The sequence below is a fragment of the Sorex araneus genome, chromosome 3 (genome assembly GCF_027595985.1).
Source record: "Sorex araneus isolate mSorAra2 chromosome 3, mSorAra2.pri, whole genome shotgun sequence".
NCBI lineage: Eukaryota > Metazoa > Chordata > Mammalia > Eulipotyphla > Soricidae > Sorex > Sorex araneus.
Genome location: NC_073304.1, coordinates 125,013,094 through 125,040,812, shown reverse-complemented (window position 1 = coordinate 125,040,812; position 27,719 = coordinate 125,013,094). Strand labels below are relative to the sequence as shown.

Below are 27,719 nucleotides of genomic sequence, written 5' to 3'. Positions count from 1 at the left end.
GAAAATCTGCAAAGGTCTCAGGAGGGATGAGGGAAAATGAAGACACAGCAATCAGCTTCCCCCCTGGTCAGAACGGTGGTCATCAGTTGACATAGGCATCCCTCTCCCCAACAAAACGGAAAGAGGCTGGATGGCAAAAGGTCTTTGGAGGTGAAGAAAAGCGATAGATAGAGCAGAGTGAAGTTTTCTGTGAGCCCCAGGAATCTTCAGCCCTTATTACCTCCATCTTCAACTGGGTCAAGACACCTGGCCCTCCCCTGGGTACCAAAGGCTGGATTTACAATCTCCACTCCTGGGCGGAACTGAACAAGTGTTTTGAGAATAAGTGAGACTGCACAAAAGTGCGACTAAAAGTCAGGACCTACCCCACTTCTCTATTTTTTTTTTCCCTAGGAATTTGGGGGGAATACCCAGCTGTCGTCAGGGCTTACTCCTGCCTCTGTCCTCAGGCACCGCTTCAGCGCTGGCGCAGAGCGAGGGCACCACCCGCGGTACAATCTCTCTGTACCGGTACAGGCTTCCCTGTTTGATGAGACCCGCACGGGTGCTGCTCACGCACACAAACGCTCAGTCCCATGCGTGCGTGCGTGTGTGTGTGTGTGTGTGTGTGTGTGTGTGTGTGTGTGATACATTTCATACCGGACAACCTCCAAACTGCCGAGCAAGCCTGAAAAGCCCGTGCCAACGCACATCTGCTCCCCTCTGCCGGGCCAGGCGCGGTCGCCGGGCGTGGGGGTGGGCGTGGGGGGCCGGCCCAGTTTTTGATCCGCTCGTGCGCACATGATGGTGTCAAGATGGAAGGTGAGATGCTGGTCCCGGTTCTCGGGCTCCGGGGGTCTGGCCAGGGCTCCGGAGTCTCGAGCGCGCCCGGCGCAGCAGGGCTGGCAGGCGGCAGGAGCGGCCGCTCAGCATCCCCGGGGCGCCTCGTCGGCCCCGCCAAGGCCCGCGGACCTGGGCCTCTGCAGCCGGGGGGGCACTCGGCGCCGGGCCCCCACCCTGGCCACGAGCCTCGGAATCGGGCCGTCCGGGGGGCGGGAACGGGCCACGCCGGCGCCCCCCGCCCCGCGCCCGGCGTCCCCGCAGTTTCCCCGCAGCATCACCCGGGGGCACTTTTCGGCGCCGCCCATCGCGAGCGGCCCTTCCACGCCGTCCCCAGGAGTCCCGAACCCCGCGCCGTCCGCAGCACTGTCACGAGGCACCGCGTTCCCCGAAAGGTCCAAAAAAAAAAAAAAAAGAAAAGAAAAGAAAAGAAAAAGAAAAAAAAAGCATTAAAAAAAAAAAAACCAACAAAAACCCCCCAGACGCTGTAACTGCCACCTAGTGACATGGCCAAAAAAAAAAAAAAAACCACCAGAACAGCCCGCGGGCGCCGCGCACCGCTCCGCTCCCCGGGGGCCGGCAGGGGTCCCGCGGGGCGGGCGCGGCGGGCGCGCGGGCCAGGTGGGCGCCGGGGGCAGGTGCGGGCGGCAGGGGCGCGGCGGGGGTTGGCGCGCGAGGCGGCCGGAAGGCGGCGCGGGGGGCGCGGGGGCGGCGCGGCGCGGGCGCGGGGGCGGCGCGGGGCGCGGGGCGGGCGCGGCGGGGGCGGCGCGGCGGGCGCGGGGGTCGGGGCGGGGAGGGGCGGGCGGCGCGGCTGCTCCCGCCCCCGGCCCGCCCCTCCGCGGCGCCATTTTACAGGCGGCTGTCGCGGGCCCCGGCGGCGCTGGCCGAGCGGAGCGGGCGCTGCGCGGCGGCGGCGGCGCGGCACGGCGGGAGCGCGGCGAGCTGCAGCCAGGTGAGAGCCCGAGCGCCGCGCCCTGGGCCCGGGCCGCGGGGCCGCCGCCGCCGCCGCCGGGGCCGCCCCTGCCCGGCGCGCCCACGAGGTCGGCCCGGCACGGCCCCCGCGCGCCTGTCACCGGCCCCCGCGGCGCGGCCTGCGCGGCCCCCCACGCCCTCGCGGGGCGCCTGGCTGGGTCCCCGGGTGCCCCCGCTTCCCGCCCGCGCGTCCCGGGGCTCGTGCTCCTCGCGCCCCTTCCCTCGCGCCCCCGCCTCCCGGTGCCCGACCCCGGAGCGGGGCTCCCGGAGCGGTGCCCCTTCCATTCCTGCCTTCTCTCCTACAAAGGCTGTGCGAAAGCCATTCAAAATACATTTTTTTTTTTTTGAGAAGCCGCTGCTCCGACCCCAGGGCCTTTCTTTTCGCTCCGACCCCGGGGGTCGCGGGCTCTCGGCGCGTGCCCCCCTTCCGGGAAGGGGCACTGGCCCTGGGCGAGGCTGACTCCCCTGAAGGCAGAATTGAATGGTGGCCCCTTCTCTCCCTCCCTCCCTCCCCAACGCCCCCCCCCTGCCTGGGGCGCTGTGGGTCCCCGAGGATGCGCCTCCAGCCTGGCCTGCGGAGGGGGAGGCTCGGCGGGCGGGCAGAGGGGAGACGAGGGCGAGGGCAGGTGGAGGGTCTCCCGGCGGGGGCGGCCGGGGCTGCGCGGGAGGCGCGGCGGAGACTCGCGCCGGCCGGGCCGGGCCGGGCCGGGCCGCCGGGAGGAGGATGCTGGCCCCGCCGACGCTTGGGTCACCCGGGTGCTGAGAGGCCGGCGAGGTGCGGGGACGCGGGACCCGGCGTCCCGAGGGCGTCCGGGGACCGCCTGGTCTGAGCTGTCATTAGCAGGCCATGTGACTCGCCTCATCCAGTTTCTTCCTCTTCTGCCCGGGCCGAGCGGCTGGAGCCCGCGGCTGCTTCCAGGCTTTCTCTCGCTCCCTTTTTTTGCATGTGAATGCTTCGGGCCGGACCGCCGCACCTGCCCGTCCGCCTTTGCACGTGAGCAGGCCCACCTGGGCCCGGAAGGCGTTCGAATCAGGTCAATTTGGGCCCTTCCACCGAAGATTCCTGGGTGGGGTTGCCTTGGGGAGGTGAGCATTACCTCTGTCCCTAAATTTAATAGCTCTGGGGCATCAGCAGTCTCTGATTTCCTTCTGCGCTTAGTTATTTTCCATCTTGGGCTGCCAGGGGAACCTGGTGGATGCTGGGGATCGAACCCAAGCCTCCTGCATGCAGAGCCAGCCCCTCTGAGCACTCTCGCCCAGGCCTGCAGTTGATGCCTCTGTTCACCTCTGGTGGACTTTGCAGGTAAAGGCGGTGTCAGTGGGTGTGTCTTTGACTTCTGGCTTCACCTGAGGACCTGAACTCTAGCTACCTGCTTTCTAGACTATTTCCTTTGCCAAAATGGCCACCAGCTTTGCGCTTTGACTACCAGGGCATCTACTCTCTTGCTTAGTGAGAAAATAGGGATTTCCAGAACTTTTCAGATTGACTGTGGTGCCCTCCCCCACCCCCTTTTAGATGGTGTGAGACACTTGTGTGTGTGTGTGTGTGTGTGTGTGTGTGTGTTCTGTTGATGTTTTTGTTTTGGCACTACACCCAGTGATGCTTAGGGGTTACTCCGGCACTGCACTCAGGGATCACCCCTGGTGGTGCTCCGGGAACTGTAGGGCATGCTGAGGCTGTAACCTGAGTTGGCACCTGTGCTGGCCTTCAGCACCCTACCCGTTGTACTATCACTCTGGCCCAGTTGGATGGTTTGGTGGTTTTTTTTTTTTTTTATTTGACTGTAGCACAATTAAATGGAATGTAGTGTTAGGATGTTTCCAAGTGTTTATAAAGTGTCTTAGAATTAGAATCTGGAGAAGCTTTGGCTAAGTGTTTCTCACTGCCATGCTCCTCATTTTTTCTGAGTGTGCACGTGTAGTGGGCTTCATTTGTGTTGCACAAGACTTAGGGGGGGTCCCAGGACCAAGCGCACGCCGCCGTCGCCTTCTGATGCCATCAGTCTGGCATCAGGACAGTGGTTGAGCAAACCGTTGTTGACTCAGGACTCCCAGCTTCTCTTGCCGTTCAGGAACCAAAGGCCTTGGTTTTGCATATTGGAAATGCTGGCATTGCCTGGAAAGACCGAGTTCCATTTGCGTATTTCTTTCTGGCATGGGCTAGAGGAATTTTCCCATCTTGGTTAAGGGAATTAAAAGTCAGCAATAATAATTTGCAATTATATAGGGCTTTGTACTTGTAAATGAAAGCTTTTTAAAAATCTTCTTTATTCCCGCCGGGCTTCTGCATTTTTAAACATTTCAGCCCTTCCCCCAACCTGTTTCCAGGCCTTGCCCATAAAACCTCCCACGTCCTACTTCCCGATGCCAGATAACCTCATTCATTCATTTTCACACCCTGCTGTGCGGAAGGGTACGAAGTCTGGACTGCCTTTTGATTCCTTTACTAGGAAACAGTTCTGCGCCAGATTCAGCTGATTCTAGATAGAGGAGCAATGCAGTTCCTCTTGCCCTTGACTTTTCCTTAGGCTTTTGACAGGTTTTCGTGTGTTTGGGGCTCCGCAGTTCTGCGGGGAGATTCCCTGTCCCGTGAGAGACACCCTCTGGGGGAGAGGCTGACTGGGGGAGAAGCTGCAGGGTTAGGGCAGAAAGGGAAAGCCTGAGTCATCTTTGAATATAGGGGTGAAGAAAGTGCGTCTGTGCCTGGGAATAGTGGTTCTGTTTGCTTTTTCTCATTTTTTTCCCTGTGCCACAGCCAGCTGGGCCGCTCTGGGGTTGCCCCCTGTGGTTCAGGGGGGCCTGGCGCTGTCAAACTGGGCTTTCCCACGTGCAGGGCTTGCGCTTTCTCCCTGTTCTCTCTGGGGTGTATGGTGAGCCGTGGTCACGGACAGAGCGGCGGCTGAGCCGCTGCTGGTGAGCAGGTGGTGAAGGAGGAGGAAGACTCGGGGAGCACGAGAATGAAAGTGGCTGCTAACGCAGGTCCCAGGAACTGTTTCTCTCTCTTTCTTGTTTAACCTTTTTTGTATTTGGGTGGTGATCAGGGCCAAATCCTGGCCCTGTGCTTAGGGATCGCTCTTGGTGGGACATGAGACCCATCTGTGGTGCCAGGGTTAGAACTCGGGTCAGCTGCGAGCAAGGCAAGTGCTTTACCTGCTGTGCTGCCATCACTCCAGCTTCTGATACTACAGAGTGAGTGTAGTGCTAAAGGGGGTGTGTGTACACGTGTGTTCTCCTCCTCGGAAATGCAAATCTTTTTTTTTTCCTTTTTAAAATTTTTTGGAATTTATTTAGCTTTTTTTTTTTTTTTTGGTTTTTGGGTCACACCTGGCAATGCACAGGGGTTATTCCTGGCTCTACACTCAGGAATTACTCTTGGCGGTGCTCAGGGGACCATAGGGGATGCTGGGATTTGAACCTGGTCGGCCTCGTGCAAGGCAAACGCTCTACCTGCTGTGCTATCACTCCAGCCCCTATTTAGCCTTTTTGGGTTACTCCTGGCTCATGCACTCAGGAATCACTCCCTGGCGGTGCTCAAGGGACCAACCATATGGGATGCTGGGAATCAAACCCGGGTCGGCTGTGTGCAAGGCAAAGGCCTACCTACCCTCTGTGCTATTGCTCCAGCCCCAGGAATGCAAATCTTGGAGACATCCTTTTTCCTTTTTTGGTGTTACCAGGGCCTTGTAGGGCTTTGCTAATGAGAAGTGCTCTCTACCTCTGCAGCAGAGTTCTATAGCCTTTATACACCTGCACCCCAGCACATATCCTGTGCTGCTAACCAAGGTGTAGACCAGTGGTTTTCAACCTTTTTTGTTGTTGTTGTTGTTGTTTTGGGGCCACAGCTGTTGGTGCTCAGGGCTTACTCCTGGCTCTCTGTTCTGGGGTCTGTCAGTGTCATCCTGTTGCTCATCGATTTGTTCGAGCGGGCACCAGTAGCGTCTCTCATTGAGAGACTTATTGTTACTGTTTTTGGCATATCCAATACGCACGGGTAGCTTGCCAGGCTCTGCAAGTAGCCTGGCAATACTCTCAGTAGCTTGCCGGGCTCTCCGAGAGGGGCAGAGGAATCAATTCCGGTCGGCCGCGTGAAAGGCGAAAGCCCAACCGCTGTGCTACCGCTCCAGCCCCCGCTCCAGGGTACTCTTGGGGAATTCAGGGAACCATATGGAGGGACCGTCTGAAAGCCCTTTGCAGTGCTGGGGGTTCACCCAGGCCAGCCATGTGCTTTTCTGTCTCTCTAGCCCTGGCTTTCAGGTTTTGTTTTTTTTTTTGCTTTTTGGGTCACACCTGACTATGCATAGGGGTTACTCCTGGCTCTGCACTCAGGAATTACTCCTGAGGGACCAGGAGTAATTCCTGGTCAGGGGACTATATGGGATGCTGGGATTTGAACCCGGGTCGGCCGCGTGCAAGGCAAACGCCCTACCCGCTGTGCTATCGCTCCAGCCCAGTCAGGTTTTTCTTTTTATACCTCCTGGCCAGCGGTTGAAGATCACTGCTTGACTGTTCTTCATCTTCAACCCCCTGATTTCAGGCAGTGCCTGACCTCAAATCTTGTGGTCTCCATGGTTTTCTGAAAATTTATTCCACAAAGGGCCATTCCATCTGTTCACAAATCAGTCCTTTTTTTTTTTTTCCCTACTCTGTCCAGGTGTTTCTGGGGGTGGAGCCGGGGCTTCTGCACTGAGCCTTCTCCCTGACTCCCATTGTTTCTTGACTGGCATCACTGGGGGTGGATGATTTGCAGGCCTACAATCTAAAGGTAGCACACAAAAAAAGAAAATAGTCTGAATTTGTGAAAAATGACCTTGACAATCCCCTAAATTCTATGTAGTATGCTAGACATGATGTGCACATAGCATATACAAAAATTCTCTCCCTCCCTCCCTTTCACCCTTATGTGATGGTATCACATCACCAGAGGACACACGCACACACACACCTGGCTTTGGTGTTCCCAGGGGTGAGTGGGGAGGGTTTGGGGGTCCCCATCACTCACTTGGCTGCAGTTGTCCCTGAGATTGACCCTTTTCTTTTTTCTTGGGTCACACCCGGTGACGCACAGGGGTTACTCCTGGCTTGTGCACTGAGGAATTACTCCTGGTGGTGCTTTGGGGGACCATATGGGATGTTGGGAATCGAACCCCGGTTGGCCACGTGCAAGGCAAACGCCCTCCCCGCTGTGCTATCACTCTAGCCCCGGAGATTGACACTCTTGTAGTTGTGCTTGTTCATGTGCTCCTTGGGGTTTGCCTCCCTCTTTTGGGGATGTGGGGGTTTGGGTCACACCTGACTGCTCAGGGCTTACTCCTGGCTCTGCACCAAAGGATCGGGGTCCTGGAGGTTGAGCCGGGGTTGGCCTTACGCAGGGCTGGTGCTTTCCCCCTGCACTCTCGCCCTGGCCCTCGGGGCTTGCATTCTCTTTGAGCCTCACCAGTTCTGGCTGGGGTGCTTGCCAGGGCTCGCTGGGTGCTCACACATGTTGGGCAGGCCTCGTTTTCCGGCCCTGGTGTGCGCGGTTTTGAGTGGCGGTGCTTACCAGGAGCTGTACCCTGGATTCTGTATTATTGAATCGGTGTGAGATCGACCCTACAAAGCTGCTTGTGGTTAGGTTCCAGTCAGTGCTCCAACACCCATCGTGCCCTTTATTCGGCTGTGGTGTGGCAGGAAAGTGCTTGTGCTGTTGGGGACCACAGACAGCTGCCGGGCTCACACTTCGGGGGCTGCCCGTACCAGCTCGGAACAAGTGGCGAGTGGGGGCTTGAACTCACGACACTGCGTTTGCCAGGCGGGTGCTGTGTGTAGGCCAGCCGCCTTCAGCCTTCCTACGCCCACGTCCAGAGTGGCTCCTGTCCTGCGTTACCTGTGTGGACCAGCAGTTACACCACCAGGGCTGTCGGCAGGGGCTGTTCAGCCTTTCCGCCCCGGGGACCTGCGGTTCAGGCCGCTGCTGTGAGCCTCTGCGCTATTACTCTGGGCCCGGGTTGGTCTTCAGGCGTAATGAAGACAGCGCCGAACAGATTCATGTCACAGCGGCTCCTATTTAGGACATTCAAGATTTGTTGTGAGCCCTTCATCTTTGATGGTTGCTCTTCTGTCGGTCATGCCCTCGCCTCCTGCTCCGGCTGGACTAGTCCGGGTTCCTCTAGGCCTCCCCGAGCTCTGCAGTGGCCTTCAGCGAGATTCAGTCTTCCCTTGTTTTGGGGGCAGCTCCCAGCCGTGCTCAGGGCATGCTCCTGGCCCTGCACTCAGGAATCAGGTGCTTGCGGGGGACCTTGTGGGATGCTGGGCATCAAACTCAGGTGGTGGGCCACGTGCGAGGCAAGTACTCTACCTGCTATGCCATCGCTCGGGTCCCCAAGGAGTTCAGTCTTGTCCTGGGCCTCAGTCTGCTGGCTGCCCGGGCCAGTCGTTACGAAAGCCGCCTTCACCTGCAGTTCTTTCTTGAGCTTTTGCCCTAAGCACCTCCTTCTTCAGGCTTGCTTCTGTCTGTTGCCCTGGGACGTCTCACGGGGCAGCTGGTGGCTCGCCTAAGTCGACAGCCACTTCTCTCACGTGTACGTGAAATTTTCCACTTGGAAAATCTTCAAATTCATCTCCGCAGTTGAATGCAAGGGCGGATTCCTGAGAGGCAGTTCTCTGGAGCCTCTGGGCAAGAGAGGGACCTCAGGAGGAGTCGACAAGGAGCCTCCAGTGGCTGGTCAGCCGTGGGCATTGGTTGCTTCTGTGCTGGGTACTTGAAGTCATTTTTTTCTGGGGATGGGGGAGGTTGTGTCACGCCTGGCAGTGCTCGGGGGCTATTCCTTGCTCTCTGCTCAGGAGTGACTCCTCACACAGTGCTCAGGGGACCATATGCAATAGCAGGGATCCAGCCGGGGTCAGCAGCATTCAAGGCCTTAACCACCGTGCTACCTCTTCGGCCCCTCAGCGTCATTGTTAGTCTGACAGCTGGTCTGCCTGGTGGTTATGGTTTGCTTTTCATCAGTGCTCACAGGAATTTGGTCAACTTTCTAAATTCTGAGTTTTGTTCTTTTTTTTTTTTTTAGCTTTTTGGGTCACATCCGGCGATGCACAGGGGGTTACTCCTGGCTCATGCACTCAGGAATTACTCCTGATGGTGCTCGGTGGACCATATGGGATGCTGGGAATCGAACCCGGGTTGGCCGCGTACAAGGCAAACACCCTAACTGCTGTGCTATCACTCCAGCCCCCTTGAGTTCTTTTTTTTTAAGTTTTTCTGGGTCACATCCAGCATTGCTCAGGGGTTACTCCTGGCTCTGCACTCAGGAATCTTCACTCCTGGCAGTGCTCAGGGGATCATATGGGGTGTCAGGGATCAAGCCGGATTGCTCTTAATTTCTGTACTATTGCTCTGCACCCCCTCCTCACCTTCCCCTCCGAAGATTCTTTGACACAGGTTGTGGGTTAGTTTTGTCCGGCAGCCCTTTCCCCGCCCCCCCAGATTCCAAGGGCGGCTGTTGAGATTGGCCTGGTCAGAAAACACTTCAGGGAAGCATGAAGTGCTCCCCCAGGGGGCTGAGGGGCAAGTGGGACTTGACTTTCTCCTACCTTCCTCTCCTCCAGCCTGTAGTTCATGCCTGGCTCCTGGCTTGGCACCCTGGTGTGGACCCCTCTGTTCCCTCTGTTCCCCCCTTGCCAGTGTCCGTGTGCCCTGTCCACCCGCCCGTCTCCAGCTCAGGCTTCTCCTCCTCCACCGTCTGTCTGTGAGGGCAGCTTCCTCCCTCGGGCCCTTGTGCAGACGCACGGCGTCCCCTCATCACGCCTCCTTCCCTGGTCCTGCTGGCCCAGCGCTTTCTCACCCAGGCCCAGGCATGGCCACACTGGATGTCTTCTCTAACCTGCTGCTTCTGGCGGTGAGCCCTGCGGGCAGCGCAGTCTCCCGCCTTCCTTCGGCGTTGGGGTTTCCGCCTCAAGCTTGGCTTTCTTGCCTCTCCCCGCCCCGGGCTGCTGCTGTGCTGCCTGGGGCCGGGTTCCCACCTGTCTTCCGTGCCGCTCCGGGAGGGTTCATTCAGAAGCTGTGCGGGGAGCCTGGTGATTCGCACTGCTCCCCAGTGCTGGCGGGGGAGCCCTTGGCACCTCCCTGGCATCCACAGTATAGTGGAAACCCGCCATGCCCCTTCCCTAGACTCCTCGGTGACCGAGAATACTGGCTGCCCGTCCCCGAGGGGAACCTTTGGCTCACCCTTGCTCCGGTTTTGCAATAGTGTAAGTGGGATCAGTGCTGAAAATGTTCCGAGTTCATATTTTGTTATGTAGAAAGATGTTGCTTCATGGAAAAGGGTATGGGTGGCCGGGGGGGGGGGGGCGGGCAGAAAGATCGCCCCGCGGGTAGGTGCTTGCTTTCCGTGGGGCCGGCCTGGGCTCAGCCCCAACATCCCAGGTGGCCTTGCTGAGCCCTCCCTGGAGTGATCCCCCGAGCAGAGCCAAGAATGATACTTGACCACTGCCTGGTGTGCCCACCCGCCCCCCCCCAGACAAAAACCAAGACAACCCAGCAAACCCCAACAAAACCTGAAGCAGGGTATGGCAAATACAGTGTGTTTTCCAGAGTGATAGAAGTATGACTGTCTTAAACTAGAGGTTTTCTTTTTTTGGGGGGTGGTAGGTGGATGGTGACGGTAATCTGGTGATCGGCACCAAAACCATGGACTCGGTGCAGGGGCCCTGTGGTACCCTTGGCGCTGGGGTCCTCCTTTGCCGCACCCAGCGATGCTCAGTGTTTCGGGCACTAGGTGGTGTCCATGATACAGCAGGGACCTTGGCATCCAAGGGAAGTTCCTTAACCCTGTGTCACCTCGCTGGCCCCTTAAATCAAGATCTGTCTAAACATGCGGATTTTGTTTCCTTTGGGGTTTTGGACCACACCTGGTGGTGCTGGGGCTGTTCCTGACCGGTGCGTGCAAGTCAGACCCCCTCACCCGTGTCCTTTCTCCCCAGCTCACAAGTCTTATGTTTTGTTCCAGAAATACAGGTGCTCTGTTTACTGTGGAACGTGTTTTCCTCAGCACTGGAGTCAAGGCGCTGTTCTCGGTCTGTTTGAGAGGGTGTGCTTCCACCTTTTGAGTGCTTCAGACTTGTGTTTTGATTACAAGTTTCAAATATTCTCATATATTTTTTTTGGGGGGGGGGTCACAGTCAGTGATGTCAGGGCTTGTTCCCGGCTCTGTACTCAGGAATCAGAGCTCCTGCTGGGGATCTCACCCAGGGTGGCCGTTTGCAAGGCAGCCAAGCCCCTTACCCGCTGTCCTATCTCTCTGGCCCCTTTCCTTGGAAGTCTGCATTGCCGATTCGCGTCACTCCCTTTATGGGAAACTTTGCCCACTGAATCCCATTTCCCTGATGCTGGGCATGCAGCTGCCTCCTTGCAGTCTCCAGGGCTGTTTCAGCTGTTCCTTAGTACCTCAGGGGCTGTGCGCGCGTGCTGTGTGTGTGTGTGTGTGTGTGTGTGTGTGTGTGTGTGTGTGTGTGTGTTTCTGACTTGCATCTCTGGAAACTCGCTTCCTTTCTGGTGCTGTGGGGTCTGGTTTCTCTTCCTCTGCTCTTTGGTCCCTGTGAACATGGACAGGATCTGCGTGCAGCATTGAGGATTTGCTTTTTTATTTATTTACTTTTTGTGGTGAAGGTTCTGCTTTTTTGCACCTGCTTCCTGACAACCCCGTGTGATTTGAGGGGCCCTTCACACGCCCCCCTATTTCCAGTGATGGTGCCTCCTGCTGGTTATGGGTCAGCTCCTGAGCTTCCCTGCCCTGTGCCGTGGGGCCCCAGGCTGCCCTGGGAGCGGGGAGACCTTGGGCTGCTCTCAGATGCTCTGAGGTGCGGGGTGGGGCAGGGAGGGTGGGGTAGGGATTCTTCTAGGTTCATCTTGCCAGTGGCAGACCACGTGGGTTCGGGGCTTCCGGCTCCCCGGGAGCGCCCGCTTCCCTTCCCAGCCATCCTGTCTTTGATCCTGAGACCCCACGCTTGCAGTTTGCTTGAATGATAGGTGCCAGTCAGCTCCCAAAGCGAGTACTCCAGACTGTTTTGACTCACCTTTTCCCATCGGTAGGTTTGCCTCAGTGTGAGTCTCTTACCGAATATACACTTGTCTCTGTCAGTTTTGTATTTTGATATTTGCTTCCTAATTTTCCTTTCCTTTTTTCCTTTTTTTTTGTGACCCTCCTGTCCTGTTTCGGGGCTTGGGGGACGGGCTGGGGAGAAAGCCACAGAGGCCGTAGCATCCTGCACTGCTGCTTTCCAGGCAGCCCCGAGTCGGAAAGGCTCTTTACTCAACTCTTGGCTCTGTGAGAGGGACAGGAAGGGAATCATCACGCAGATTAACTAGAAAACAACTTTGAGATCAAATCCCATGCCACCAGGGTGGTTGGGTGGCGCTCAGTGTACTCATGTAGTAGAGTAACTCAGTTTTTTTTTTTTTTTTAATTCACTGTACCATTGTCATCCCGTTGCTCATTGATTTGCACCAAACTCATTGAGCGGGCACCAGTAACATCTCCATTGTGAGACTTGTTACTATTTTTGGCATATCAAATACGCCACGGGGAGCTTGCCAGGCTCTGCTGTGCGGGCGAGATACTCTCGATAGCTTGCCAGGCTTCCTGAGAGGGATGGAGGAATTGAACCCGGGTTGGCCTTATGCAAGGCAAACGCCCTACCCGCTGTGCTACTTAATAGCTGTCACTGTCACTCCCCAGCCCCTGGTTTCACCAGTCCGATGAATTTGCTTTATCTGAACACTTGTGGAAACAGAATCACTGGCTCTGTGGCCTTTTGGGACCCGCTGTTCATCAGCGGGTTCCATGATTCACGCATAGGGTAGCAGGCATTGTTACCTGCTCTGCTACTCAGTGGATGGATACTGGGTTGGTTCTGCATTTGGCCACTGTGTACATTGTTTTCGGTTTTTGAGCCACACATAAGCGGTGCTCAGGGCTTAGTCCTAGCTCTGTGCTCTGGGATCACTCCCGGCAGGTGCAGTGCTGGGGATCGGACCTTGGGTCGGCGGCTTGTCAGGCATGCGCCCTACCCTCTGTGCGGTGGCTCTGGCCCCAGCTGTGGACATCCCTGTAGGGTGTCTTGAGGTTTCAGGTTCTCACGTGAACCTGGGGGAGTGGGGTTTTGGGCAGGACGGGTGCTCTGGCTTAGCCTTTGGAGGCACCGTCAGTCCTGTCCATGGCGGGTGTCCCACTGCCCGAGGGTGGCAGCTTCAGGTCCTCTCCGAGGCTGGTCACTGCCGGTTTTACATCAGGCTTCCTCCTGGTGTGAAGTGGGGGTGGTGTGGTGGCTTTTATTTGCATTTTCCTAATGGCTGGGGGAACAAAGCAGATCTCTTTTTTGCTTATTGGGTATTTTTGTATATCATCTTTGGAAAAAGGTCTTTTTCTGGTCCTTGCCCATTTTAAAATAGTTTCTTTTCACTTATTGAGTTGTAAGGTTTCTCAGTGTGTTCTACATGTAAGTCCCTTGTCTGATATAATTTGCAAATGATTTTTCCTGTCCTATATGTGTCCTTTTACTTTGAAAACAGGAGGAAAGTTTTGAATTTGATATAGTCTCATTCATCTTTCTCCTTGTTTTTTTTCTCTCTCTTGCTCTTTTTAAATTTTTAAAATTTTTGTTTTTCTGGCCACATCTGGCAGCGCCCTGGGCTTCATCCTGGTTCTGAGCTCAGGATCACTCTTGGCAGGTCTTGGGGACCATGTAGGGTGTTGTGGATCGAATTGGGTCTGCTGTATGCAAGGCAGGCAGGCTCCCTCTCTGCGGTATCACCCCTCTTCCCTGCCGCTTGTGTTCTTGATGTCATATCTGAGAAACCAATACCTTATCCAGGGTCACAGATTTCCTCCCTGTGTCACCTTCTTAGGTCTGTTCTTAGTGTGTGGATTCTCCCTTTGTCTCAGCACCATTTATAGAAAAGGCCGTTCTGTCCTCACTGGATTGTCTTGAAACTCTTGTTGAAAGCCACACGTCCTAGTCATCCGATATAAATGTTTAGATGTATGTTGGGATTCTCAGTTATATCAATTCTGTCTATGTACAAATCAGTGTTAAACTGTCTTTGAAGACCTCATTTTTCCACTCTTGGTCCTTTTCACGGTTGTTTTAGTTATTTGGGTTCAAGAACTTCCATTTGAATTGTAGAATTAGTCTTTCAAATTTTGCCAGAAAGCCAGATGGGGATTAAAAAAAAAAAATCTTGGGGCCACACACTGACTTGGCACTTGGCAGTAGTGCTGGGGACCTCTGGGCTGCCGGGGATTGAATCGGGTCGGCCACATGCAAGGCAAGCACCTTACAGGCTGTACGCTTGCTTTGGCTCCCAGGTGGGATCAGAATACTGATGACACCGAATCTGTAGCTCAATCTAGGCAGTGTGGCTAAGAAGTAACATTTGTTGGGAGCAATGTTCTGGTATGTCCCTCCCAGCCTATTCCATTCCATTCTTACATGCGATGCCAGGGATTGAATGATGTTCAGAGGCATTCAAGGCCAAATACCTTACCCTCTGTACTCTCCTCCCTCCCTCCCCCTGCCCCCTTTAAAAAAAAGAAATTGACCAAGGCATGACTCAGCACTGGGGCATATGCCTCTTTGTGTCAGGCTGTGGTTCACCCCCTGGCACTAAAGTAAATAAATTTTTTGGTCCCAGCTCACCGAATTGGCTTTTCTACTCTCTCTCTTGGGCAATTATCTTCTGGTTTGGAAAACAGCCTTCAAGTTAGCTGAAGGGCCAGTTTAAGAAGATGCATAGTGACTGGTCTTATAGAGATTGGCGTGCAGTTGATCGGAATCCTGACTGAGCATTCGTGCAGCCAGAAACATGGCTGTTTGTCAGCTAAATACATTCTGTATCACTGTCATCCCATTGCTCATCGATTTGCTCCAGCGGGCACCAGTAACGTCTCCATTGTGAGACTTGTTACTCTTTTTTGGCATATCAAATACGCCACGGGTAGCTTGCCAGGCTCTGCCGTATGGGCGAGATACTCTTGGTAGCTTGCCGGGCTCTCAGAGAGGGACGAAAGAATCGAACCCATTTCTGTCTTTTTTTGTTTTTGTTTTGGGGCCACATCTGGCGCTGCTCAGGGCTTAAGTGCTGGCTCTGGGCTCCGGGATCGCTCCTGGTGGTGCTTGGGGGGTTGCCTTATGGGATGCCAAGGATCAGACCTGAGCTGGCCTCATACAAGGCAGGCACCCTGCCCACTGTACTGTTCCTCCAGCCCTCTCTCTGCCACTTTGGAAGTCCTTGTACCGGGGCTGGAGCACGCAGGGCTCAGCCTGGTGGTTGTAGCCGGGCCCGTGTGAAGCCTTGGATCGATCATTGTGAGGAACACGAAGGTCTGTTTGTGCACTTTCTCGTAATAGCATCACTGACGTTGGACTCTTGAGAAATAAAATGATTTCACTGCCGGCTTCCTCCTGGGTGCTTGTTGTTGCCCCTGGGCTGTGGAGAAAGCCAGAAGCCTGGGCTCCCCAGAGAGAGCGTGTCATCCCTCAGGAATGTTCGGGTCCTCTGCCTTTTTCACTATAGGAAAGGACGTGCGTTTGAGAAGCAGAGGCAGGAAAATCCCAGAGAGGGACGTTAGAGTACTAGTGGGATGGTATGTGAGCTCGCTGTCAGAAGGAACGCTCGGGTTATTGGCAGAGGGCCTGGAGCTGGGATTGGTGTCCTGTCCTAAAGATATTAGGGGATGTTAAGTCTGTGGCAAGTGTGTGTGTGTGTGTGTGTGTGTGTGTGTGTGTGTGTGTGCGCGTGTGTGTGCGCGCGCCACACTTTCTGAGAGGATTTTAGAAAATTCTGGAGGTGCCGCACAGAAAAACCTAGTGTTTTCACCTTAGTCACGTTCCCAGCGCTTACCTGTGAGCAGAGGCAGTTCGTTCATTAAGGGCACATGGAGACTTTCATGTTCCTTTAGTTGGGACGGTCGTTACCTTTGGTCGGACGATGTACGTGGTACCATGCTTTTGATCCCCAGGAAATTAGGAAGATGGGTGAAATCTCAATTTTCGTGACCCATTTACTGTCCATTTGTAATGCAGGAATACACATGTGAAGGGAAAGATAAAGGCATTTTTTTTTTTTTTTTTGCTTTTTGCTTTTTGGGTCACACCCAGCGATGCTCAGGGGTAACAACTCCTGGCTTTGCACTCAGGAATACTCCTGGCGGTGCTTGGGGGACCCTATGGGATGCTGGGGATCGAACCCGGGTCAGCCGCCTATAAGGCAAATGCCCTGGCTGCTGTGCTGTTTGCTTGATAAGGGCATCTTTAATTTTCCTTTTTGGTTTGAGTTTTTGGGGGTGTACCTGGCGTACTCCTGTGCCTCCACTGGGACTTTCCTTGGTGCTTTTGGGGGCTCCAGCCTGGGCCTGCACTCTGGAAAGCATGTGCTCAGCCCGGAGAGCTGCCAGATACTTCTTTCTAGCTGGCAGTGCTCAGGGCTTACTTCTGGCTCTGGCAGGGCTAGGAGCATCATCTGGGATGCCAAGGATCGAACCAGGTTGGCTGCATGCAAGTACCCTACTCCCCCGTGCTGTATTTCCAGCCTCCCTACTGAGATTCGATTTGTTTCATTTTGGGGCCATACCCAGCAGTGCTCAAGGCTTACTCTTGGCTTTGTGCTTAGGGATCACTCATGGCTGGGGCAGGGGGAACATATGGGCTGCAGTGAAACTTGCTCAGCTGCCTGTAAGGCAAACACACTGCCCCTATGTTATCTCCCCAGCTTCCTCTTTAAATTTTTTGAAAGATAGTTGCAACGTAAGCATTATGGGCAAATCTTTTTTTTGTTTTTCTAACTATAGTGGGGATGAACCGAAGGGCTTCACTATGTGACAGCTGCCGAATCACGTACCTGGTCCTTGCAACTTACTTTAAAATTTGTATTTAAAAAAATTTGGTCCGGGGAAAAAATATTAGTGGGGCTGGAGCTGTAGTACAGTGGGTAGGGCGTTTGCCTTGCATGCAGCTGAGCTGGGTTTGATTCCCAGCATCCTATATGGTCCCCCGAGCGCTGCCAGGAGTGATTCCTGAGTACAGAGCCAGGAGTAACCCCTGTGAATCGCCAGGTATGACCCAAAAAAGAAAAAAAAATTGGCGGGGGGTGGTGACCCAAAAAATTGGGTCACATTGGCTTTGCTCAAGGGCTGTTCCAGGCTCTGCTCAGGACTCACCTCTGATGGTGCTGGGGACTCAACGGGTTGGTGGGCTGCAAAGTGAGTGCCTTAAACCTCCCCCTCCCCTGTACTGTTCTCTCCGGCACTCTGCAGAATTATTTTAGAGACCTATTTTGCATATGTGTATGAATTTTAAGCTTACTGTCTAATAAAAACTACAGTGCATTGGCGTTAGGAATGTGTAGGGAGCGAAAAGCCTGTGAAAAGTCACCACCTACAGTTCTGACTCCCAGGGGGATTGCTGTATACTGAGGAGAGGGTCTAGTCTTTTTTTTTTTTTTTTTTGCTTTTTGAGTCACACCCAGCGATGCTCAGGGGTAAGTTACTCGTTACTCCTGGCTCTGCACTCAGGAATTACTCCTGGCGGTGCTTGGGGGACCCTATGGGATGCCGGGGATCGAACCCGGGTCAGCCGCATGCAAGGCAAACGCCCTCCCCGCTGTGCTATCGCTCCAGCCCCATGGGTCTAGTCTTCTTACGTCCTGTAGTTTTTCCATAAAAATGGAGACACCCCTCCCCACAGATAGACCAGGACTGTGTCTGCGTGTCATCAGAATTTAGCTTTCCATCAGTTATTACTCCTGTGGCAGTTCTCAGGAGACCATCTCGGGTGCTGGGGACCCAAGTCAGATGGGCTGCAAGGCAGGTGCCTTCTCTGCTGTTCTAGCTCTCTGGTCTCAGTGGCTCAATTTTAAGGGGAAGACTGTTAATTTCAAATAGTATTGACTGAAAATACTTATCTGAGGATGTGATGGTGACTGTTCTCTGATCTTGGAATTTTCTAGTTTTAAAAAAGCTGCGAGAGGGAGAGGGAGAGGGAGAGGGAGAGGGAGAGAGGGAGAGGGAGAGAGGGAGAGAGGGAGAGAGAGAGAGAGAGGGAGAGAGGGAGAGAGAGAGAGAGAGAGAGAGAGAGAGAGAGAGAGAGAGAGAGAGAGAGAGAGAGATTAGGATGCTGACTCAGGGGTTATGGAGCAGAGCCAGGCATAGCTGCTGAGCACTACTGGTTGTGGGTCCCCACCCCCAAAATAAACAAAATTTAAAATATTCCCTGAAGTGGTATAAATGGAAAAAAACAGTCTTTGGGTTGGAGAGATAGCACAGCAGGTAAGCCTGACTTGCATGCAGGTGACCTGGGCTCGATCCCCGACACCCCATACGTTCTCCCAAACACTGCCAGGAGGGATCCTTGAACAGAGTCAGGAGTAGGCCTTGAGTACCACCAGGTGTGGCCCCCTAAGAAAGATAGGCTGTGTGGTTCATGCTCTTCACTTAAAAGGTGCTGTTAAGAGTGAATAAGAAAAAACCTGCTGAAGATGACAAAAGTCACGTTCTACAACCCCAGTAAACTACAGAAATGTGTGTAAAACACAAGCTGAGGCTGCAAGGTGTCTCCGTGGGCCGAGTGCATGTCTGTGTGCGAGTCCTGGGTTTGCGCCTCAGCTCCACGTGGTCCCCAGCACTGCTGGCTCTGACTCCCAAGCCAGAAACCGTTGAAAGACATCGTCATTCTTTGCATTAAGAAAATCCTGCGCCGGCTAACAGAGGAAATAACCTTCCTTCTTGGTCTCTCTCCCCTCCGGGAGACGGCCTGGTGTCCGACATTTTGTGGGTCCGTTGAGAAGGTATGAACTTTTGGTGCGAGGAAAAAAAAAAAAATGTGTGCTTTGAACTTGAAACAGCCGCGGGATACAGGGCCAGCCCCCGCCAGGGCCGGGGCTCTGCTCCGGCCGGCCGGGTTTTCGGCCCGGGTGCCCATGTCTCTGCAGACCGGTGGATGTGGAATGAGCGGGAACCAGAGACAGCTTTAGGAATTGGGGTTCCAGCATCTGGCACAATTTTCCCTGGACTTTATACAGAAATCCAAAACCGCGCGGACGCGGCAGCATCCTCGAGACTTAACATTTATAATTGTCAGCAATGTGAAATGGTTCCTTTTGAACAGGTCTGACTTGGGGGGGAAACTCCAAATAATAACAGTAAGTTTCTGTTGAAATATTGAAGGTTTTTAATGTAGCAGCCACCTCTCTGGACTGTGAACTAAGCAAAAGCCTCATGCTGGCCGACGCGGCGTGGCGTACACCATACTATGAGGCGCTGGAAGGAGGATGAGGGGGAAAAAGGAAAAAAAAAAAGGGAAAAGGAAAAAGGGAAAAAAAAAGAGAGAGAGTTATGTACTTGTAGCAGTGGGGCTACATATCTCTTCATTTCCAGCAATGAAAAACTAATTATCAAATGTAGTAGGTCTGTCTCTCTTGGTTGGAAACTCTAACAACTATAGTGAGTTTTGTGTTGAATTATGGAATGTAATCAAGGTAAAGAAAAAATGAAGTGAAATTCATTAGTTATACAGTAGGGGGTAGGGGGTGGGGGCGGGGGGTATACTGGGGTTTCTGGTGGTGGAATATGGGCACTGGTGAAGGGATGGGTGTTTGAATATTGTATAACTGACATATAAACCTGCGAACTTTGTAACTTTCCACATGGTGATTTAATAAAAAGTTTTTTTTTAAAAAAAAGAAAATCCTGAAGTGAAGTTAGCATTATTAGGCCTTTTATCCCCCCCTTTTTTTTGTTTTTGAGTCACCGCCCCCCTGCAGTGCTCCCGGGTTACTCCTGGTGGGGCTCAGGGGACCCTCTGCAGTGCTGAGGATGCATGTGACCCCGGTCGGCTGCGTACTTTCTTGTTTATTTCCCAGAGGAATCAGGAGGGTCTGTTTTCCCAGGTCTTATGTGAGGAGGCTGGTGCATCATTCAGCCTTTCTCACCTGCAGACCTGCATCCTCTAGTTAAAACCCCAACAAAACCCAGTCCCCCAAATTTTAGGGGCCCAAGAGGAAGTACTGCAGGCAGGGTGCTTACGTTGAACATGGCTGAATTGAATTTCCAAGTTCAGTTCTCTGCATCCCTTATGGTCCCCTGAGCCTGCCAGGTGTAATCTCCGAGCAGGCCCGGTGTAATTAAAAACACTTTTTTTTTTTTTTGGTTTTGGGCCACTTAACCTACAGTGCTGAGCCAGGGGTCTGTTCCTGCTCTGCTCAGGAGTGACCTCTGGTGGTGCCTGGAAGACCGTGTGTGGCACAGCTGATTCAAACCCAGGTCGGCGTGCACAAGTGCCTTAACTCCTGTACTCATTGGCCCCAGTGGACCCGCAGTTCTACCCAAGGTGGTAGACTAGTGTTTTTTTTTTTTTTTTTTTCTTTTTGGATCACACCCACTGATGCACAGGGCTCACTCCTGGCTCTGCACTCCTGGCAGTGCTCAGGGGACCATATGGGATGCTGGGAATCAAACCCGGGTTGGCCTCGTGCAAATGCCCTACCTGCTGTGCTATCGCTCCAGCCCCTAGACCAGTGGTTTTAACCTCTATACCTGTGTCCTAGCGCCAGTCCCCAGGCAGGTGTCTGAAGAATTGTGGTCACCTGTGAATCTGTCTGGGCCTGGGACCTTTTCTGAGCATGGGTCTTGGCTTTTGTAAATTTTCCTGCTGTCGTTTGTTTAGGTTTTCAAAACATTTTTCCTTAAAACAAACCAAAAAAGGGCGCATTTCCTGTTTTCAGGTATATTTATGTGATGGTGCTTTTTTGTGTGTGTCTTTTGGGCCACACCTGGCCGTGCTCTGGGCTTGCTCCTGACTCTGTGCTCAGGGATCACTCCTGGCAGTGCTTGGGGACCCTCGGTGGCGCTGGGTTCAAGTATGGGTCAGCTGCGTGCCAGGCAAGCATTTTATTTTTTTCCAGGCAAGCATTTTAGCCACTGGACTATCTCTCTGCCCCCCTTGTCAGTGCCTTTGGCAGCCAGGTACTGAACTGAGAATGAGTGGTTCAGCCGCTCCAAGTGTCTGACTGGGTATTATTGGTCCTGGGGTTATGTCTTCTGTTTCTGCAATAGGAAATTACGACTTCCTATTTAAGGAAGTGGTAAAAAACAAAGACAGCAGTTCTGTACCCTGGTAAATAGAGTGGCGAATGGTTTTTCACTAGGAAGCCGGTTTCTCTGAAAGCCACCGCGTATAACCTCCCTCCCTGCCCTCAGTAAGAGAAGTTCTGAATGCTGTCTTGTGCTTTCAGAGCGGCAGTTGTGGGGGAGATCAGGTGATGTGTCCCGTGCTCATGGAGACACCTTCGCAGTGCCCAGAGGGGCCGGGCTGTCAGGCTGTGCCCTCGGCTGAGTCCGTGTGTGCAAAGGGTAGCGGCTTTGGCTTCCCATGTGGTAGGACGTGTGAGGACAGAGCTGTGTCTGGAGCAGACCAGCTCAGGGGTGCCCCCCAGAAGGCCTGGTGTTTGAGGGGCCTGATTACTTTCTCAGGAAGATTCTGTGGCCCCAGAGGAGAGCTCAGAGGGCTGAGTCAGAGCACTTGTGATATGTGCGGATGTCCCTGGTTCGATCCCTGTCACTGCCTGGTCCCCTGAGCACTTCCGGAAGTGACCCCAGAGCAGTGTGCCAGGGGGAATCCACTGGCGTCACTCCCTAACCTCCCCCCGCCCCAAAAGCAGCTAGCTTCCGAGCTGCGTCTGTGTGGTCTTCCCCAGCTCAGTGGCGGAGCGGCCGGGCCCTGTGGGTGTTCCCCGATCAGCAGGGCTATGCGTGAGGCAGAGCACCAGCGAGCAAGTGGTTGCCCAGAGAGAAGTCTTCATGGCGTGATAGAAGTGCCCTGTGGCTCTTCAGGACTTTCCTATCATTGGCAGCTGGGATGGCATCTTGGCTGTTGGAGGTTTTGGCACTCAGGGGGCTATTCCTGATTCTGTGCTCTGGGACCCTCCTGTGGATGCTCCGGGAGCCATATGTGGTGCTGGGGGTTGACCCAGGCTCAGCTGCCCGCAGGGCACCCGCTGTTCTGTTCTTCTGGCTCCTCTGTGAGGACGCCTTCCTAATTTGCAGCTTTACCTCCACAATCTTTTATTTCATTTTATTTTTCGATTTTTGGGTCACACCCACCCGGCGTTGCTCAGGGATTACTCCTGGCTCTGCACTCAGGAATTACTCCTGGCGCTGCTCGGGGGACCGGCGGGGATTGAACCCAGGTCTGCGTGCAAGGCAGACGCCCTACCCACTGTACTATCACTCCTACCCCAATCTTTTATTGTAATTTCGATTTTTTTGTCGTACCCAATTGGGCGCTTGGGTCCATGCAGTGCCAGGGATTAAAGCCAGGGCTGTTGCGTGCAAAGCACTTGCTCCATCCTGAAAAACATTTTAAAGTTAATTCTTAGATATTTAAAGGACTTATGAAGCAGATACACATGGAAAAACATTTCCTGTGGAAAGGCTGTAAAGCAGAACTGGAAAGTTGCACAACCTCTGAACACCCCCTACAGACTTGAGGGGAGCTGACGCTTGTTCTTCCCAGCCCTGACCTGTTTACTCAGACATACCCGACAGCTACACGGCAGTGAAGAGCGGGAGTATGCCACACGAGTCGGGCAGCTTGGGATTTCTGGAGAGCTCACATACTTACTTGATTGAAACTAAGCTGTTTCGTTTGAGCTTCCCTTCTTTCATTTTTTTTTTTCCATTCTTCTGGACTAATCCTCATCGATGATTAAACGCCTTTTCTACCTCCCTCTGTGTAAATTTTTAATAAATGTAGATTAAAATAGCTTCGCGGTTATGGAGATCCTATTTTGGGAGAATGCCTTTTCACTCCAGGCCTCGTGTGCGGGATGTTTCTGAAAGAGGAATAGCACCATTTCTTCCTCTCACCATTTAATCACTTAAAATGAGTAATCGTATTTATCGCACACAGCAGGAGACCCCTGTTAATTTTCTGAAACTGAAAATACAGGTTGGTTACTGTTCACATACCTTTCCCCCCGCCCCCCCCCCCAGGAAAAAAGCCAACACAAACAAAAATACCCCCCCACCCCAAAACCCAAACCAGGCTTGCGGAGGGCTGACCTGGCCTGGCTCGGGTCACCCGGCAGGTCTGTGCTCACTCGCTCCTGGTCCCGAGGTGAGTGGTGGTGCGTGCGTCTTCGCTTTTTGGGTCACACCCAGCATGGTGCAAATACCCCAGAGCAAACAGTGGGATTGAAAGAGTCACAGCTCAAATGCTTTCCAGCGATCCCTTTGTTACTGCCTCGTCTGTCTTCACCTCCCCTGGCTCCGTTTTCTGTGGAGGTGGCCGCCAATTTGTGAGTCAGGCTTTGGGTGCTTTTTATTGTGAGCCCCCCCGCCCCCCGCATAGGTGCAAGCGTATGTAAGGTGCGTGTAATAACGTTTAATAAACAGTAGAACGAGCAACTTGTGAATAAGCACAAGTATCGACCAGTAACCCATTGTAAGAAACAGAACCTAGAGGCTAGAGCTATAGCACAGCGGGTAGGGTGTTCGCCTTGCACGCAGCCAGCCTGGATTCGATCCCCAGCATCCCATGTGGTCTCCTGAGCACTGTCAGGAGTAACCCCTGTGCATCGCTTGGGTGTGACCCAAAGAAGCAAAAAAAAAAAAAAGAGAGAACCTCGGGGCCACAGAAGTAATATGATGGGTAGGGCACCTGCCTTGCATGAGTTCGATCCCCAGCATCCCGTTCAGCCCCCTTAGCACCGCCACGAGTAAGTCCTTGTTGCTCAGGAATCACTCTTGCTGGGGATTGGGTGCCCTGCATTGAACTTGGTGCAGCTTCTTGCAAGGCAAACAAACACCTTACCCACTGTACTATTGCTCCAGCCTCTAGTTTGGATTTATTTATTTATTTTTTGCTTTTTGGGTCACACCTGGCAATGCACAGGGGTTACTCCTGGCTCTGCACTCAGGAATCACTCCTGGCCCCCTGGCGGTGCTCAGGGGACCCTATGGGATGCTGGGAATCGAACCCGGGTTGGCCGCATGCAAGGCAAACCCCCTACCTGCTGTGCTATCACTCCAGCCCCTGGATTTTTAATTAAATTAATTGCAGTGCTTGGAATAGAAACCAGGGCCCCAGACACGCCATGCTTGTGCTCGTATTCTGAGTCAGGTCCCTGGCCCTTAGGTTTTCTTACCTGTGAAGTGTGTGGACCAGTAGTTGTCACAGTTATGCATATATATCCTGTGTAGGAGAGTGTCTGAGACATAGAACTAAAGATATCTTTACAAAGTTGCTTTTTTGTTTCATTTTTCTTTATTTAAAAAAAATTTTTAGGTGGGGGGCACCACTGGGCATATTTTGGGTGAGTGGAGGACCATGTGGTACCAGGGCTTGAACCAGGCCCCCCACATGGAAAGCATGCTCTCAGTCCATTGGCCCCTGTTTTGCTTTTCCGTCCATGGTCAGTGATTGGGAATATGTAGTTTAACGTATCTATGGGAGAGCCTGGCAAGCTCCCTGTGTCGTATTCATATGCCAAAACCAGTAACAATGTTGGGTCTCATTCCCCTGACCCTGAAAGAGCCTCCGGTGCGGCTCCGTTGGGAAGGACGAGTAGAGAGAGGCTGCTAAAATCTCAGGGCTAGGACGAATGGAGACGTTACTGAGACCGCTCGAGAAAATCGATGATCAGTGGGATGATGATGATGATGATGATGATGATGATGATGTATAAGAAAGTTCAGCTGAATGCAGAGTTGCTTTCCCAGGTGTTCTTACCTCCTCAGAAAGAGTGTGGGCAAATATAGAGTGGACTTTGTAGTGGGGCCTGGGCTTGTTGGGCTGTGCCCAGCATTGTGCAGGACTGGACAGATGCCTGGCTTCAGGGACCACTCCCAGTGGTGCTTGGGACCGTGCTGGGGCTTGACTCAGGTCTACAGTGTGCGGAGCGAGTGCCTTACTGCTGTACGATTGTCACGCTACACATGATTTTTTTTTTTTTTTAAGGAATTGATTTGTGATTCTGCCCAAGGATGGGTTGGGGCCTTGGAGATGTTCTTTCAGTGTAAAGCTGTAGGGCTGTGGGGAAGGGAGGGAGGTATTCCAGTGGGCTGGAGCACACACTTTGCGTATTGGAGGCTGGGTTTTATTCCTGACACTATGTTTCCTTGAGCACCATTGGGAGTGACTCCAGAGCACTGTGGGGTGTGTTGCCCTGTGGGGACTAGGCTGTGTAGCAAGTAGACTTTACTCCTCCCGTGTGCCTCCTGCTAGGCCTGGCCATTACTTTCCCTTCCCTTCCCTTCCCTTCCCTTCCCTTCCCTTCCCTTCCCTTCCCTTCCCTTCCCTTCCCTTCCCTTCCCTTCCCTTCCCTTCCCTTCCCTTCCCTTCCCTTCCCTTCCCTTCCCTTCCCTTCCCTTCCCTTCCCTTCCCTTCCCTTCCTTCTCTCTCTCTCTCTCTTCCTTCCTTCCTTCCTTCCTTCCTTCCTTCCTTCCTTCCTTCCTTCCTTCCTTCCTTCCTTCCTTCCTTTCTTGTCACACCCTGATGCACAGGGGTGACTCTTGGCTCTGCACTCAGGAATTGCCCCTGGCAGCGCTCAGAGGACCTATGGGATGCTGGGAATTGAACCTGGGTTGGCCGCGTGCAGGGCAAACGCCCTCCCCGCTGTGCTATTGCTCCAGCCCCTACTTTTTATTTTAATTTGCTATTTGTTTCTCTTTAGCCTGGATCTTGACTCTGCTAATCCGGACTCCCTGCGGGTTTCGAGCCTGGACCTCCGCAGCACCAGGAAATGTAACGTGTGGCTTGGCTCGTAACGCAGAGCGTATGGACAGGTCCGCGCCGCCTCCCTTAGGTGCGTTTGAACACAGTCGTTCTCGTTCTGTGTTGCATGCTACATGCTGGGATGCGCCGACTGCCTGAGCTGTCCCCTGCGCATGCCCGGCCTCACTCTTGGCGTCCGAGACAGCCTCGCGGTGGGCCCAGGGGTAACGGATGGGAAGGCTAATGCTCACGCTAAGGACATTTCAGCCCAATTCCATGGAAATTCATCACACCGGAATATCAGCTGGCACAGTCTGGCCACCTTATTAATTAGGGGAGGAATTATTTTCATTCCCTTTCACATGGCTTTGAGTTTTTTACTTTAAGATTTTTAAATCCAAACGCATGAGTCCTTGGTGCTTTCTGTGGGAGAGCCCGGCCCTCCCCTTTCCGGAGTTGTGCGGCGTGAAGGCGAGGAAGCTCCGTCCGCCCGCCACGGGTAACACTGGGCTTCCTGCTTGTCTGGAACTTGCTGTTGTAAACAGCACTACTGAATTGAAAAAGAAATTGTTCTAACTGAATCACCTCGAGACACAAGGTTACAGACCTGAAAAACATGGAAAGCTTCACAGATTTGTGTGCCATCCTTGTGCCTGGGCCAGGCTCGTTTCTGTTTGGTTCAAGTCTTAGAATATGGCCGTTTCTGCTGCCAAAGGAAACACAGCACTGCTGAATTGACCTTTCTGTTTTTGGCCCCCTCTGGTGACTCTGGGTTGCTCCTTTCTACTCTGTTCAGGGGTGCCCCAGTGGTGCTCAGGGATGGGCAGGTGGTGCTGGGGATCGAACCCTGGCCTCCTTCGTGCCAGGCATCTGCATCAGTCCTTTGAGCTGTCTCCCTCGCCCCTGGAGTGAATTTCTTGTACGTGTATTTATTGGCTGGAGTGATAGCACAGCGGGTAGGGCTTTTGCCTTTCATGTGGCCGACCTGGGTTCGATTCCTCCGTCCCTCTCAGAGAGCCCAGCAAGCTACCGAGAGTATCCCACCCGCATGGCAGAGCCTGGCAAGCTCCCCGTGGCGTATTCGATATGCCAAAGGCAGTAACAACAAGTCTCACAATGGAGACGTTACTGGTGCCCACTCGAGCAAATCGATGAACAACGGGACGACAGTCTGACAATCTGTACTTATGGACAGATAGTCATAAGTAATTCTTCCCTTCATTCCCTCCTTCCTCTGTCCATCCGCCTCCCTCTGCCCCTCCCTCTGCCCACCCTCAGTGCTCGATTACTCCTGGTGTATTGTACGTGGTGCCAGGCATCAAACTTGGGCCCGCTCGGCCGGAGAGAGAGTAGAGTGGGTAGGATGCGTACCTTGCAAGTGACCGACTTGGGTTCAAGCCCTGGTACTCCGTATTGTTCCCCCTGGTCTCTCCAGAAGTGATCCCTGAGTGCAGAGCCAGAAGTAAGCCCTGAACACAGCCTGGTGTGGGCTCTAAACAAAACAGAACACAAAAACAAAAGGTGCGGCTGCATGCAGGTGATGCAGCCGGACCCTTGTACTGGGCCGCAGGCCCCAAGTGGACTTCTCATAGGAAAGTTGCCAGAGAGCAGCACATGAAAATCATGTTTGGTTTTGATAGATATTGGCAAATTGTCCTGCAGAGAAGCTGCAGAAGCTTTCACTCTCTCTGATCAATATTCTCCGAGATGCCCTGTCTTGCCGAAATGGTTTATTCAGTGTGGTGGCGTCTAACGACAGCTAATGTCAAGACCGCTTATCCGTTGTAGCGGGTGTCAGTGTTACTTTCTTTACCTCTTTGGATGGAATGGGACCACATGTAGAGGTGCTGAGCCAGGGCAGGGCAGGATCTGCAGTGATGGGGCTCGAACTTGCGGCCCTGCCCCTGCCCCAGCGCAGGAAGCATATCTCGGGGCAGGGCGGAGGCCATGCGTTTCCATGCAGTAAAAAATTGTGTCCTTTAGGTGCTGGGGAGAGAGTGCAGTTGGTAGGACGCGTGACTTGCGTGCAGCCAGCCTGGTTTCATTCCCCGGAACCCAATATGGTCCCTCTAGGAGTGGCCCTTGAGCACACAGCCTGGAGTAAGCCAGTCCTGAGCACCCCCAGGTGTGGCACCAAAACCCCACCCCAGTGATTTATTTTTATTTATTTAGTTTGTTTTAAGGTG

General features: G+C 53.6%; 1 protein-coding gene and 1 pseudogene across 2 annotated transcripts in view; one reads left to right on the top strand and one right to left on the bottom strand.

Moving 5' to 3' along the window:
- Window positions 1-1,628: 1,628 nt before the first annotated feature.
- The window catches only part of SLC23A2 (solute carrier family 23 member 2), a 126,859-nt gene continuing 100,768 nt past the window's right edge, over window positions 1,629-27,719 (top strand). The window contains exons 1-2 of one of the 2 annotated variants that reach the window (XM_055129984.1): window positions 1,629-1,771; window positions 25,493-25,624. The gene's annotated coding sequence lies outside the window, so the exon portion shown is untranslated. The remainder of the gene's footprint in view (window positions 1,772-25,492; window positions 25,625-27,719) is intronic. The other variant, XM_055129985.1, reaches the window with a different exon arrangement.
- On the bottom strand, window positions 26,144-26,244 carry LOC129403903 (U6 spliceosomal RNA; annotated as a pseudogene).